The sequence below is a fragment of the Micromys minutus genome (assembly GCF_963924665.1).
Source record: "Micromys minutus genome assembly, chromosome: 11".
In the NCBI taxonomy this organism is placed as follows: Eukaryota; Metazoa; Chordata; class Mammalia; order Rodentia; family Muridae; genus Micromys; species Micromys minutus.
In genome coordinates this window covers 34,058,188-34,073,064 of record NC_137980.1, presented here as the reverse complement: position 1 = coordinate 34,073,064, position 14,877 = coordinate 34,058,188, and positions in this window count along the sequence as shown.

The following is a 14,877-nucleotide window of genomic DNA, read 5'->3' as shown; positions in this document are numbered from 1 at the left end:
GGTATCTTCTCTCTCCACTAGTTCTTATCATTTTTCTTCCTCCTCTTCCACCAAGTTTCCTGGGTCCTCGTGGGAGGAATTTGCTGGTGAAATTCTATTTAGGACTGAGTGTTCCAAGGTCTATAATTCTCCTTACAGTGTTCCCGTCTATGGCAGGAGGAAGCTTCCCTGATTGTGGCTGACAAAGACACTGATCTATGAATATAGTAGAATGTTGTTAGGACTCATTAAATTGCTATGTTCCCTTAGCAAAATAGAAGAATTTTGTTTTCCCCCAAGACCAAGGTCTATCTAGTCTCAGGTTCCTGGCTACCTGGGCATTGCTAGGTGTGTGTTCCATTGAATGGAGTGGGCCTTAACTCCAATCAGATAATGATTGGTTAGTCTCACAACTTTTGGGCCACTACTGTACCTACATATCTTGCAATGCAGGCCACCATTGAGGATCACAGAGTTTGTATCTGGATTGGCGCTTACCTTTGTCTTTTGGTAATATGTAAAGTACCTTCTAGTATCATGAACATTGGGTAGTAGTTGGAAGGTTCTAGATAGGTATCAACTCTGTGTTCTCTGAGTTCTCTCTGTTCAATGAGTTATATAGGTGTTGTCTTCAACAAACAGGGCTTTAACTGTGGGGAGCCGAATGCGGACTCCATTACAAGATGGTGCTGGCTCCCTCACGGTTTGAGGTAAACAACTCCATATATAGCAATGCTCTTGTCAGCTAAGGCGCTGCACCCTGCGCATGCGCAGTACATAACCTATCTCCAGCCAATCCCGAGGCCTCTGGTGTCGGGCAGACTGGTGACAACCAATCATGGCAAGCCCCGTATGCGCTTCTCCCTATATAAATGGAAAGCTAGGGTAGTTCAGGGCCCCTCGATTCCTGCTCTCCCCCCTCAATCAAGAGGCTCCCACAATAAAGCGTGATCTAAGAAGAATCCTCTGGTGGTAGTCATCTTTCCTCGCTGGTCAAGGAGCGCGCCGCATTTAACATCAGTTTGTGCAGAGCAACCAATAGCCTTTGCAATAGTCTGGGTTGATTAGGCATTTCTATGAGGTCTCTTTGGCCAACAGCTTAATTATATATAACTCATTTCCAGCCCTGGAAACACGGGATGTTTCATATGATGGTGAGAGGTGTCTGGCTGGGGCTTTGTCTCCTCCATTATTTGGTGAGTCCAATTCTTTCATGTGTATGTGTGTGCACACCCATTCATCCCTCTCTGCATTCCCTTCCTTATCTTCCTCTTTCCTCCATTTCCGTTTGATTCTCCAACTCCAGCTCCCCCTCACCAATCCTATACATCCATAACTATCTATTCTACTTCCCCTTCCTAGGGAAATCCTTCTCTTTCCATAGTGGCTACAAAGTCTGTACTTACACCAGCAGTGAATGAGTGTTTACCTCTCCCCACATTCTCACCAGCATGAGCGATCATTTGTTTCATTGATCTCGACCATTCTGACTGTGTAAGATGAGAACTCTGAGGAGTTTTGATTGACATTGCCCTGATGACTGAGGATGTTGAATATTTCTTTAACAGTTTCTTAGTTATTGGTGTTTCCTCTTTTCAGAACTCTGCTTAGTCATGTACCCAATTTTTTAACTGGGTTAGTTTTGTTACTGAAGTTCATATTTTTATTTTAGTCCTTTATATATTCTAAATGCTAAACCTTCTGTTAGATGTATAATTGGTTAAGATCTTTTCCAACTTGGTACAGTGACACTTTGCTAAAATGATGGTGTCCTGGACTATACAGAAGCTTTTCAACTTCATGAGGTCCCATTTATTAATTGTTGGTCACAGCGCCTGTGCTATTGATGCCCCCTTTAAAAAGTCCTCTCCTGTGCCCATGAAGACAAGACTATTACCTACTTTCTCTTCTGTCATATTCAGGATACCTGGCCTTAAGTTGAGGTCTTTGGTACATCTGAAGTTGAGTTTTGTGCAAGGTGATAAAGATAGATCTATTTGGATTCGTACACACATAGCCATCCAGTTTGAACAGCACTAGTTAAGGATGCTGTCTTTTTTCCAGTATGTTCATATATGTGTGAACCATGTCTGGATCTTCAATCATATTCTACCAAACAGTGTTTGTTTTTATGCAATACCGTCTTGTTCATCCTGTTTTTATTACTATGGCTCTGCAATATATGTTTAGATTGGAGATGGTGATGGGCCCACTAGTTCTTTTATCATTTACTGATGCTTTAGTTACCATGGGTTTTATGTTTACATACGAAGGTGAAATTGTCCTTTCAATTTCTTTGAAGAACTGTGTTGGATTCTTTTATATGGATTGCATTGAATCTGTAGATGAAAATTTTACTACATCAATCCTACTAACCCATGAACATGGAAAAATCTATCTTCTATCTTCTTAAATTTATTTCTTCAATGAATTGATTTTTTTATTATATAAGTCTTTCAGTTGTTTGGTTAAAATTACTCCAGGATATTTTTTCCATGCTATTGTAAGTGGTATTCTTTCCCAGTTTGTCATTTTTATATAGAAAGGCAATTAATTTTTTATATTAACTTTGTATCCTCTTGCTATTCTGGAAGTGTTTATCAGCTGTAAGAATGTCCCAGTGGAGTTTTTAGGGCCATTTATGTATTCAATCATATCATATAGATACTTTGACTTTTTCCTTTCTTTTTTAATTGGATATTCTATGTGTTTATATTTCAAATGTTATCCTATTTCCCCATCTCCCATGACCCCTCTCCCCTCTTCCTATTTCTATGAAGATGCTCTCACTCCCACCCACCCACTCCCACCTCATCACTCTGGTATCCCCTACACTAAGAAAACAAGCATTCACAGGACCAATAGCTTCTCCTCCTATTGATGCCAAACAATGCCATTCTCTGCCACATATGCAACTGGAGCCATGGGTCTCTCCATGTGTGCTCATTGGTTGGTGTTTTAGTCCCTGGGAGCTCAGGGGGATAGGGTTGATATTGATATTGTTGATGTTGTTCTTCCTATGAGGTTGAAGACCCCTTCAGTTCCTTCAGTCCTTTCTCTAACTCATCCACTGGGGTCCCCATGCTCAGTCTGATGGTTAGCTGCAAGCATCTTAATCTGTATCAATATGGCTCTGGCAGAGCTTCTCAGGAGACATCCATATCAGGCAAACACTTCTTGGCACCAGCAATAGTGACTGCTATTGAAATGGTTTGGTGGCTGCATATGAAATGGATCCCCAGGTAAGTTACTCTCTGGATGATCTTTTCTTCAGTCCTTGCTCTACTGTTTGTATTTATTCCTGCGAGTATTTTGTTCTCCCTTCTAAGGACTGAAGCATCCGAATTTTTATTTCTTGAGTTTCATAAGGTCTGTGAATTGTTTCTTGGGTATTCCGAGTTTTAGGCTAGTATCCACTTATCAGTGAGTGCATACCATGTGTGGTTTTTTTGTGACTGGGTTACCTCACTCAGAATGATATTTTCTACTTTTAGGTATATGCTCAGGAGTGGTATAGCTAGGTCCTTAATACCATAGTGGTATTACTATGTCCAATTTTCTGAGGTTTACCAGTGACAACCACTCTGGAAATCAGATTTTTCCTTTTTTATTTTTGCCTTTAGCTGTCTTATTGCCCTGGCTAAGTACTATTTTGGACGGGTATGGGGAGAGTGGGCAGCCTTGTCCTGTGCCTAACTTTAGTGAAAATGTTTTGAGTTTCTCTCCATTTAGGCTAATGTTGACTATAGGCTTGCTGTGAACTGCCATTATTATGCTTATCCCTGATGAGCCCAGGACTTTTGTCACAAAGGGTGCTAAATTTTATCAAGGGCCTTTTCTGCATCTAATGAAATAATCATGTAGATTTTCTTTCCGTTTATTTTTTTAATTGAACAACTTTATTTTAAAAACCAAGATAAATGTACAGATTTTAAAAGCATTTTTGCATAAAAGTATATGAATATGTTTTGTTTGTACTTTATTTTTTTAAAGGTTTGATAGTATGCCTTAAAATCTTACTAGTTACAATGAGCATAAAGTACATGTAAAACAAGATGTAACCTGGAATTAGTCAAAGTTTTCTTGGTGTGTAAAGATTAAGCATAATGATTTTTCTTTTCTTTTTCTTTTTTTTTTTTTTTTTTTTTTTTTTTTTTTTTTTTTTTTTTGGCCTTTGTTTTTCTTGAACTTCATATAGTCTGTGAGTTGTTTCTGGGGTGTTCAGAGCTTTCTGGGGTTACTATCCAATTATCAGTGATTGCATATTATGTCTGTTCTTTTGTGACTGGGTTACCTCACTCAGGATGATATTCTCTAGATGCATCCATTTTCTTAAGAATTTCATAAAGTCATTGTTTCTGATAGCTGAGTAGTACTCCGTTGTGTAAATATACCACAATTTTTGTATCCGTTTATTTATATGGTGGAGTATATCTATTTATTTCTGTATGTTGAACCATCCCTGCATCTCTGGGATAAAGCAAACTTGATTATGATGGATAACTTTTTTATGTCTTCTCAGATTTGGTTTTTGTCTTAGTCAGTGTCTCTATTTCTGCACAAAACATCATGACCAAGAAGCAAGTTGGAGAGGAAAGGGTTTATTCAGCTTACACTTCCACATTGTTGTTCATCACCAAAGGAAGTCAGAACTGGAACTCAAGCAGATCAGGAAGCAGGAGCTGGTGCAGAGGCCACGGAGGGATGTTACTTACTGGCTTGCTTCCTCTGGGTTGCTCAGTTTGCTTTTTTATAGAACCCAGGTCTACCAGCCCAGGGATGGCACCACCCACAATAGGCCCTCCCACCTTTGATCACTAATTGAGAAAATGCCTTACAGCTGGATCTCATGGAGGCTCCTTTCTCTGTGACACATAAAACCAGCCAGTACAGTTTGTGAGTATTTTACTGAGCATTTTGTACCTTCCTTCATAAGGATGAGGAATGCTGAGAAAGCATAAGTATCAATGTAAGACTTGTCCCAGGTTTGAGGTCTAACAGTATCCTTCCCTATCTCTTCAAATTAGTTTTGGCTTGAAGTATATTTTCTCACATCTCAAAATGGATATACCCTTGAATCCATTGCTTGGAACATCTTTTTGCCCTGAGGTGATAACTATCCTTGAGGTTAAGGTGTGTTTCTTAAATGTTTCTTTCTTGAAAAAGGATAGATTTTTTTTTTTAAGATTTATTTATTTATATGAGTAAACTGTCTCTGTCTTCAGACACACCAGACAAGGGCATCAGATCCCACTACAGATGGTTGTGAGCCAGCAACCACATGGTTGCTGGGAATTGAACTCAGGATCTTTAGAAAAACAGCTGGTGCTTTTAACCACTGAGCCATCCTTCCAACCCCAAGCAGGATGGATCTTGCTTTGAATCTAACCTGTTAGTCTATGTCTTTTTATTGAGGAATTGAGATCATTGATGTTGAAAAATATCAAGGAGCAGTACTGTTCTTGTGTGTTTTCTCCCCACCCCCACCCCCCATTTGCCAGTCTGCAATTCTTTAGTCCTTACACTTTCTTGGCTGTGGCTAATTTCTTCACGTTGAAGTTTTCCTTCTAGTGCTTTCTGTAGACCTAGATTTGTAGGTCTACAGAAGGCACTTGAAGCTCTAATGCTTAAATTTGTTTTTACTGTGGAAAGTTTTTCGTTCTCCGTGTGCCATGACTGAAAATTTTGCTGGATAAAGTAATTCGGGATGACATATGTGGTCATTTAGAGTTTATAGACCTTTCTGGCTTTTAGAGTCTCCACCGAGAAGCCAGGTGTTATTCTAATGGGTCGACCTTTACATGTTACTTGGTCTTTTTCTCTTACAGATTTTAACATTCTTTGTTGTTGTTCTGTAAACTCAATGTTTTAATTATGTGTTCTGGGGAATTTCTTTTCTGCTTCAGTCTATTTGGTGTTCTGTATATTTCTTGTACCTTGATATGCACCTCCTTCTTTAGGTAAGGGAGGTCTTGTTAAGAATATTTTCTGTGCCTTTGACCTGGTTTTCTTCCTTTCCTCTATTTCTACAATTAACAAGTTTTGTTTGTTTGTTTGTTTGAATTTTGTCATAGTATACTAGGTTTCTTGGATGTTTGTGCCTGGAGGTGTTGTTGCTGTAGTTAACCATTCCCTTGACTGAGATGCCCGTTTCTTCTATCTTGTCTCCAATGCCTGATATTTGCTATTCCATTTCTTGTATTCTGTTAATGAGCCTTCCCTTTTGGGTTTTTGTCCGGCTTCTCCATTTTTCATTTCCAGTTTTACTTCACTTTAGGTTTGCTTTTAGTGATACCATTTTCACTTTCGTGTCCTGAACAGGTTTCCTCTGTCTATTTCACTGTCTGGTTGTGTTTTCAAAGTATTCACTAATAGATTTATTTATATCCTCTCTATTTCCCTGAACATATTCCTAATAGCTGTTTTGACATCCTTGCCTTATGCTTCAGCTGTGTTGCATTTCTCGGGCTCTACTATGGTAAGGTTGCTGGGTTTTGACAGATACATGTTGTCCTGATTCTTATTTCGCTGGTGATTGTAATTGCAGGTGCTGATATCTGATCTGGTTTTTGTTGAGTGGGTGTTCCATCTCATTCCTTGGCTTCTGTTGCCTTCTCTGGATCTTAGAAGAGTGTGGTGCCTGTGGGTTGCCTGCTAGGTTGGGGAGTGTTTCTGATTCTTGGCCAGGTGAGGCCACTGTGGTTCCTCAGGTGTGACGTGTTTCTAGATATTTGTGGCTGATAAAGGAATGAAGTTGGGCTAGAAGGCAAAAGGGCTAAGGATTGTCCATAGGAAGGAGGAAATCTAGGTCTGCCTGGAGGAGCTGCAGATTCCCTAAGAGTTGAGTCAGAGAAGGAGGACGAATCCCTGCAGGTGATGAGACTGAGGCTTTGCAATAGAGGAAGAAGACTGAAGATTGCTTAATTGTTCTCAGGCTGACTGTTAAGTAGGTTCCCAGGTAGAGTGCCTCAGGGTATTGGTGCCTAAAGCAAAAAGGCCTAATTGTCAATTCTTCTATTTTTCATTAAAAAAATTTATTATTAGATATTCTCTGTATTTACATTTCAAATGTTATCCCCTTCCCCTTCTCCTACCCCCCTTTCCACTTGTCTCCACAAAGGTGTACCCTCTCCCAATCACCCTCTCCACCTCAGTGCCTTGGCAATCCCCTACTTAATTAGTTAACTGTCTCCTGATTACAAAGTGAGCAATCTGTAAAGAAGCCCTCATTGTGCAAAATAAATTGTTTAATATACTAACCATATTGTCTGTGCTTTCTCTTACCTCATATAAGCCGTAAGTGGGCCAACACCAATCTCTATAAGAAAGTGGACATTGTATCTTTCACTTCACTTATTACACTGTGAAATGGGAAAACCAGATTCTGTCTCAAATATTTTACAAATTAAATGTGACAATAATATAATTCTGCAAATGATTTCCTTCAGAAAGAGTTTAATTATTGCTAGGACTGTGTGCAGTTTTTTTTCCCAGTGGGGTACAAAACTGTAGATACAAGACACCATTCATGCTATGAGATGAAAAGTCTCAGCCAGCATGTATGTGCTATGCCTCAGGCCCTATGCTGAGCACAACAGATGGGAGCTCTGTCCTCCTGGTGCCGAATAACATTAATCAAGGAGGTCTGTGTCAGATTGTATAACAAACTTGACTGAGCAGTCTCAACGACTTAAGTATAAACAACTGTTTTATTTTTTCCAGTAAATGTTTCTGAGTCTGCTCTGTGGATCTTCCTTGTTACTGGGTTGCAGGACCCTTCCTTCATGAGATCTCAATCCTTGGCCATGATATGCTGTCCTTTCAAGCAATTAAAACAGAATGGTTTTGCTTAGTGCTCGGTTCCATTTATTCCAAGACCTCGATGATTTACTTGTTGAAGGCCCCCATCTCAGGAAACTACATCTACAGCTCAGAGAAGTATAGACGAAGATCTTTGACACCATATCCACTCTTCTGCAGGTTTACTTTCTCTGCCTCTGACCCAGAACGTAGAAGTCTGGTTGTGAGACAACCCAAACAACTCAAATATTTTGTTTCTCTTGCAGCCATAGCAGACACCACACTGGGCAAGCTGTGGAGAACCAGTGCCCTGACATGCTTATTGATGGGGAATGTATTACAAGTAGCTTCCCCAGCTTTGTTGGTCCCTAAAGAACTCAGACACAGCTTCTATCTAGTGTTCCTTTGCCATAGTCTCTAAGCCCCATAGTAGAACAGCCATCCCCAAAATCCTGACTATACTCCATAGTCCCAACCCTGGATTCATGGGGAGGATCCTTATCTGTCTTCTGTACTTATCTGGAAAGAGACATTTCCTACCCAAACTGATATGACTCACACTGTCTCTTCTAAGACAGCTCATCCCTTTTTTTTCTTCTGTTCTCTCTTTTCCTTTCTTTCCCTTTCTTTTTTAGACTTTACTTTTAAAATTATATGTCTCACTGTGTACCTGTATGAGGGCCATATGATTACATCAGAAGTTGCTCAGGTCAATGAGCCCAGTGTGTCAGAAAGCACACCCCACTCATAAGAGGTCAACAGCCTACAGGCATGATCATCACCCCCTGTTCACTGTACCTTCTTCCTCTGTGGGCTTTAGGGAGAATAAAACAAGCAAACTCCAACTCTACAGAGAAAAGAGGGCAGAGGTATTTCAGACTACTGCCCTTACTCAGTTAACTAAACTAAGGCCCCAGAGCCTGAAAGATGCCTGAGGGTCTGGAAAGATGACTCAGCATTTATGGCCTAGTACAGCTCCAGCTGAGGATATCAGTTCAGTCCCCAGGTCAACAGACAACAGCTGAAACTTCAGCTCTGGGGCATCTGAGGCCTTCTGGCTGCTGAAGGTAGCTGTAGTCATAGGTACATTCCTTCTGACAGATACTCACTGAGCACTGAGACATGTAATTTTTAAAATAAAGTTTAAAAAACAAGAAAGAAATCATTTTTAAAAAAATGACTGCTGTGGAAGGCCTCTAGAAAGGAAGTATGGAAAACGATGGGTGAAGTATGCATGTGTATGAAAGTAGAGTCTGAGCAAATCTAGAAAAAGTGTGCAGTTTGTAGTGTCTATTAAACTTGAACTCATGACTACCCTGTGTATCAGCAATCCTAGGCATATAACACACATATACACATGCGCACACACGCACATGACATATATATATATATATATACATACATACATACAGTAAACATCTTCATGATATATCAGCAATGGCAGTCCTAGGCATATAACACACACACACACACACACACACACACACACAAATACACAGGCACACGTGTGCACAGTAAACATCTCCATGATGGCCCAAAGCTGGAAAGCAATGATAGAAACACAGTGGACTGACTTAACCACTTACGATGTCACAGGGATACTTTGCAGCCAAGAGAGAAACTCCTGCTTCATGCAGCATGGCTGAATCTCACAGATGTATTATCAGTGAAATGGAGCCAAAACCCCCCCCCCAAAAAAAAGTTTGATGCTGTGTAAAGGAAGCTGAAAACAGGTGCATCTGAAAACTGGTGCCTAGGGTCAGCAACATAGCAGTGCTGCTGTGGAGAGATATGCTACAAGGTAAGCGGATGAGATCAAATACTCTTCTGCTGATCCATTGAACTTCCATATATTATCTACACATTTTCCATAAGGTTGATGATTTACATTCTAATAAAATGTTTGCCAAAAATGAAAAGATTAGGTGTACCTAACACCAAGTGGTGAGTAGCTGTTATGAGACTCTGTGTCCAAAGAAAGCAATTTTACATGAGTCAGGACAGTGCCAACCCATTAGCTGGGGAAGCGTTGCTTACAGAGCCAACTGCCAAGTCATGCTGCTGCTTTCATTCCACACACTCAGGGCTCGTTTGGTTAACTTTATACTTTTCCATTTTCATTTACAAAAATTTGAATTTTTGAGCATGCATTTTATATTAATTTTTAAAGTCAGCATTTAAAGTAATAGGTTTCGTTATATCATTTTCATACATGTGTGACTACATTGTGATTTGTTTTCCCTGATTTCTTTCTCAGAAAGGTTCTTTTATTGCTGTTGTGTTTGTTTGTTTGTTTTAATTTTCAGTGTGGACATTACATATGCATATCATTGACCAAGGAAGTCTGAAAACGGCATCAGATCCCTTGGGTCTGTAGTTACATGCATTTGTCAAACTGCCCAAGGTGGGTAATGAGAAACAAGGGCCAATCCTGTCAAAGAGCAAGTTCTCTGAAATAATGAAATCATTCTCCTGAGCCCAAACAGACCTTTCTTCTTTAAATTTGTTAGCAGTGTGTATGTGTGTGTGTGTGTGTGTGTGTAAAAGAGAGATGTGCATGTGTGTGTGCATGTGTATGATATGCATATGTGTGGTGTGTTTGTGTGTGTGATATGCATTGTGTGGTGTGCATATGTGTGATTTGCATGTGTATGTGTTATGTACATATATGTTTTTCTTGGCAAGTTTATTATTGGTATATAGAAAAGTTTCTGGATTTTGTATATTGACTTTATAGTCTGCTACTTTTCCAAACATGTATATCAGGTTTGAGAATTTTCTGGTGGAATCTTTGGGGTGTTTTAAGTACAGGATCATGTTGCCTGAAAATGTGAGTTCTTTGACTTCTTCCTCACCTCCATATCTTCCTTCTTATGCTCTAGCTGAACCTTTAAGCATTATACTCAGTGAGAACAAGAAGCCTTGTATCATTCCTGATCTTAGAGGACATTCTTTCACTACCTCCTCCCCACCAAATAGTTTCATATAACGTTGGCGATAGTTTGTCATGCATAACTTGCCTTAGTTGAGATATGTTCCTATTTTTTCCCCTGGAGCTCTTATTTTGAAAAGAGGCTGAACTTTGTCAAAAGCTTCTGTTGAGATGACCATCTGATTTCTATCGTTGAGTCTATTTATGTATCACATTACATTTACTGCTTGAGACAAGAGGTTTTCATGCATTAGCTCTATTAGCAGGAGAATGTCCCACTGTGCTAAATGGTAACAATTGTGCATGACAGTTTTCAGATGTTTCAAAGAGAAAGCTCGGGTAAGTCCAATAATAGTTTCTGTGCTCATCTGCAGGGAATCAAGGTTGGAAGTTCATTCTGACAAAAGCAAGACAGCTCTGATTATTCTGAGTCCTATTGAAATTCAGTTTAATTCCCACACTGGGGACAAATTTACTTGGCTTTTGTAGCTATGCCATTTTTTTGTTTGTTTAATGTATATAATCCTATAATGTTGGTTTAAAATAGACTTTACTGAATTTGTAGTAGCATACCAAGTAATGGTTTTCACTGTGGTGTTTTTGCTTTCACACACAGATCGTTATATTTTGTTCTGCCTGCCTCCTCCACTGCCGCCCCTACAGATAGAGTATAAATGGAGCTACTTTGTAGAACTGCCAACAAAATAAAACAAATGTTATTTAACAAATAAAGCCACATATACTTACACCTACTTTTTATAATGTTAGCTACTATTACTCAAACAGTCTCAAGTCTTTATTAGGTAAATTGAGTCAGAAACTATGCCAGTACTAACAGTTAATAGGCACAGTAAGGGCACATAATAGGCTATCTTACCTGTATTTATGATACTTATTTTCTCAAAAAATATAAAATTATGTTAGAATTTGATAAAATTGCATACATTGGTGCTTGTCACAAATGTATTCTGATAATAGCGAAATCCATCCTCAACAACAAGAAAACATCTGCGGGAATCACTATCTCTGACCTCAAACTATATTACAAGGCAATTGTGCTGAAAACTGCATGGTACTGGTACAGAAATAGGCACATGGATCAGTGGAATAGAATAAAAGATCCAGAAATGAGCCCTCACATATATGGTCACCTGATTTTTGACAAAGGAGCCGTAAACATTCAATGGAAAAAGGACAGCTTCTTCAACAAATGGTGTTGGTCCAACTGGCACTCAGCATGCAGAAGAATGAAAATAGACCCTTTCTCATCTCCTTGTACAAAGCTCAAGTGCAAGTGTATCAAAGATCTCCACATTAAACCAGATACACTGAAACTATTAGATGATAAAGTAGGGAAAACCTTAGAACTCATAGGCACAGGAGAAAATTTCCTAAACAGAACACCAATATCTCCAGCTCTAAGGTCAAAGATTGACAAATGGGACTTAATGAGATTGCAAAGTTTCTGTAAGGATAAAGACACTATCATGAAAACAAAATGGCAGCCAACAGAGTGGGAAAAGATATTTACCAACCCCACATCAGATAGAGGCCTAATATCCAAGGTGTACAAAGAACTAAAAAAGCTAGACACCAGAGAATCAAACAACCCTATTAAAAAATGGGGTACAGACTTAAACAAAAAGTTCTCAATCGAGGAATATTGAATGGCTGAGAAACATCTAAGGAAGTGCTCAACATCCTTAGCCATCAGGGAAATGCAAATCAAAACAACCCTGAGATTCCACCTCAGACCAGTCAGATTGGCCAAGATCCAAAACTCAGATGACAATAGATGCTGGCGAGGATGTGGAGAAAGAGGAACACTTCTCCACTGCTGGTGGGGTTGTAAACTGATACAACCACTCTGGAAATCAGTCTGGCGGTTCCTCAGAAAAATGGACATAGTATTACCTGAAGACCCAGTTATTCCACTTCTGGGCATTTACCCCAGAGATGCTCCAACATACAACAAAGATACACCACAATGTTCATTGCAGCTCTATTTATAATAGCCAGAAGCTGGAAAGAACCCAGATGTCCTTCAGTAGATGAATGGATACAAAAATTGTGGTACATTTACACAATGGAGTACTACTCAGCTATCAGAAACAATGGCCTAATGAAATTCTCAAGAAAATGGATGCATCTAGAGAATATCATCCTGAGTGAGATGACCCAGTCACAAAAGAACAGACATAATATGCAGTCACTGATAATGGGATACTAACCCCAGAAATCTCTGAACACCCCAGAAACAACCCACAGACTGTGTGAAGTTCAAGAAAAAAAGAGAAAAAAAAGAATATATTTTAATTAAAATAGAACTGTATCACATCCCCCTTTTCTTCCTAAAGCCCCTCCCAGTTTCTCTTCTATCTCCTCAAATTAATAAACTCTTTTCCTATATTATTGTTACATATATACAACAAAACAACAACAACAAAAAAAAAAAAACCAAAACAAATGTATTCTGATGAGTTGAAAGTACTTTGTAATAAGAAATGTCAACCGATCCTTCACCATCCATTCACTAAAGGTGCTGTACAGAGGCTGATCTACATCTTTAACCTAAGTGATCTCAGATGCTGGAACCTACTGCCTTGATGCCCTGGGCAGATTGTTCTGCACAATAAATGCTTGATTTGGTCTCAAACTTATTCTTTAAAGATTTTATGTGCACGATTGTTATATGTATATATGTGCACCGTGTATGTGCACTCTCCGTGAAGGATAAAGAGAGCATGGAATGCTCACTGGGTTCTCTGGAGTGAGCCATCCTGTGGATGCTGGGAACTCAATCCAGGTCCTCCGAAAGAGCAACAAACAATGGTCTTAGCTTTTGAGCCATTTATATATCCCCCTTGAACATGTACATGTAATCTTGGGTGTATTATTTTATTATGAGTTTCAAATCTTCCACCTGCCGAGAAGCAGTCAACCTAGCTTAGATGACAGCCAGGATCTTAGAGACCTTCTTAAAAATGGCAACCACCCATGGTGTGCACTCACTGATAAACAGATACTAGCCCCCAAAAGCTCTGAATACCAAAGAAACAATTCATAGACCTTATGAAGTTCAAAAAGAAGAAAGGCCAAAATGGGGATGCCTCAGCCCTTCTTAGAAGGGAGAACAAAACACTCACAGGAGGAAATACAAGGGCAAATAGAGGAACAGAGATTGAAGAAAAGATCACTCAGAAGCTGCCTCACCCGGGGATGCACCCCATATGCAGCCACCAAACCCAAGCACTACTGCTGATGCCAGGAAGTACTTACTGGCAGGAACCAGACAGAGATGCCTCCTCAGGGGCTCTGCCAGAGTCATACAGATACAGCTGAGCATGCTTGCAGCTAACCATCAGACTGAACACAATGAAAGTGCTAAGAAAGGACTGAAGGAGCTGAAAGGGGTTGCAACCTCATGGGAAGAACATTATCAACCAACCAAACCCTCCACAACTCCCATGGACTAAAACACCAACCATTAGGCACACATGGAGAGACCTATTGATCCAGTTGCATCAATTACAGCTGAAGGCAGTATCTGGCAACAATTTAAGAAGAGGCCTTTGGTCCTGGGAGGGCATGTTTTCCCAATGTAGGGGAATGCCAAGGCAATGGGGTGGAAAGGGTGATTAGGAAAGAGTGCACAACTGCTGAAGACAAGTAGAGGGGGAGGGGGATAGGATCGAGGTGGGAGAAGGGGATTACATTTCAAATGTAAATCCAGAGAGTATCTTATATAAAATTAATAAAAAATGAAAAAAAAATGGTAAGCTATCTCAGCAACCGTGGATAGCTATGCTCCAGGGTCCTTGGGAGCAGAGTAACCTGGAAGTACATGAAACAGAGCAAAGAATTCATTACTATTTCTAATCTATGGATCCAGAAACTGGAGATGAAGGAGGATAAGTAGATCCAAAATTTACTCACTGCCTGATGACTAAGCCCACATGTAGTATTAACAAGACCCAAGGACTTGTGCTAGGCTAGTTTTTCCCCTCAACCTTTTGTTTAGTTTTCATTCAGAAATGAAACACATAATGTCAGAAAACCTCACCTCAGTGTGTGTGGGGGGGGGTCTCTTCACCACTAGAACCAGACCTGAGGAATTTTATGTCTCTTCTCCATCTTGGCTGCTTCAAAGTAGTCATTCTCTAGTA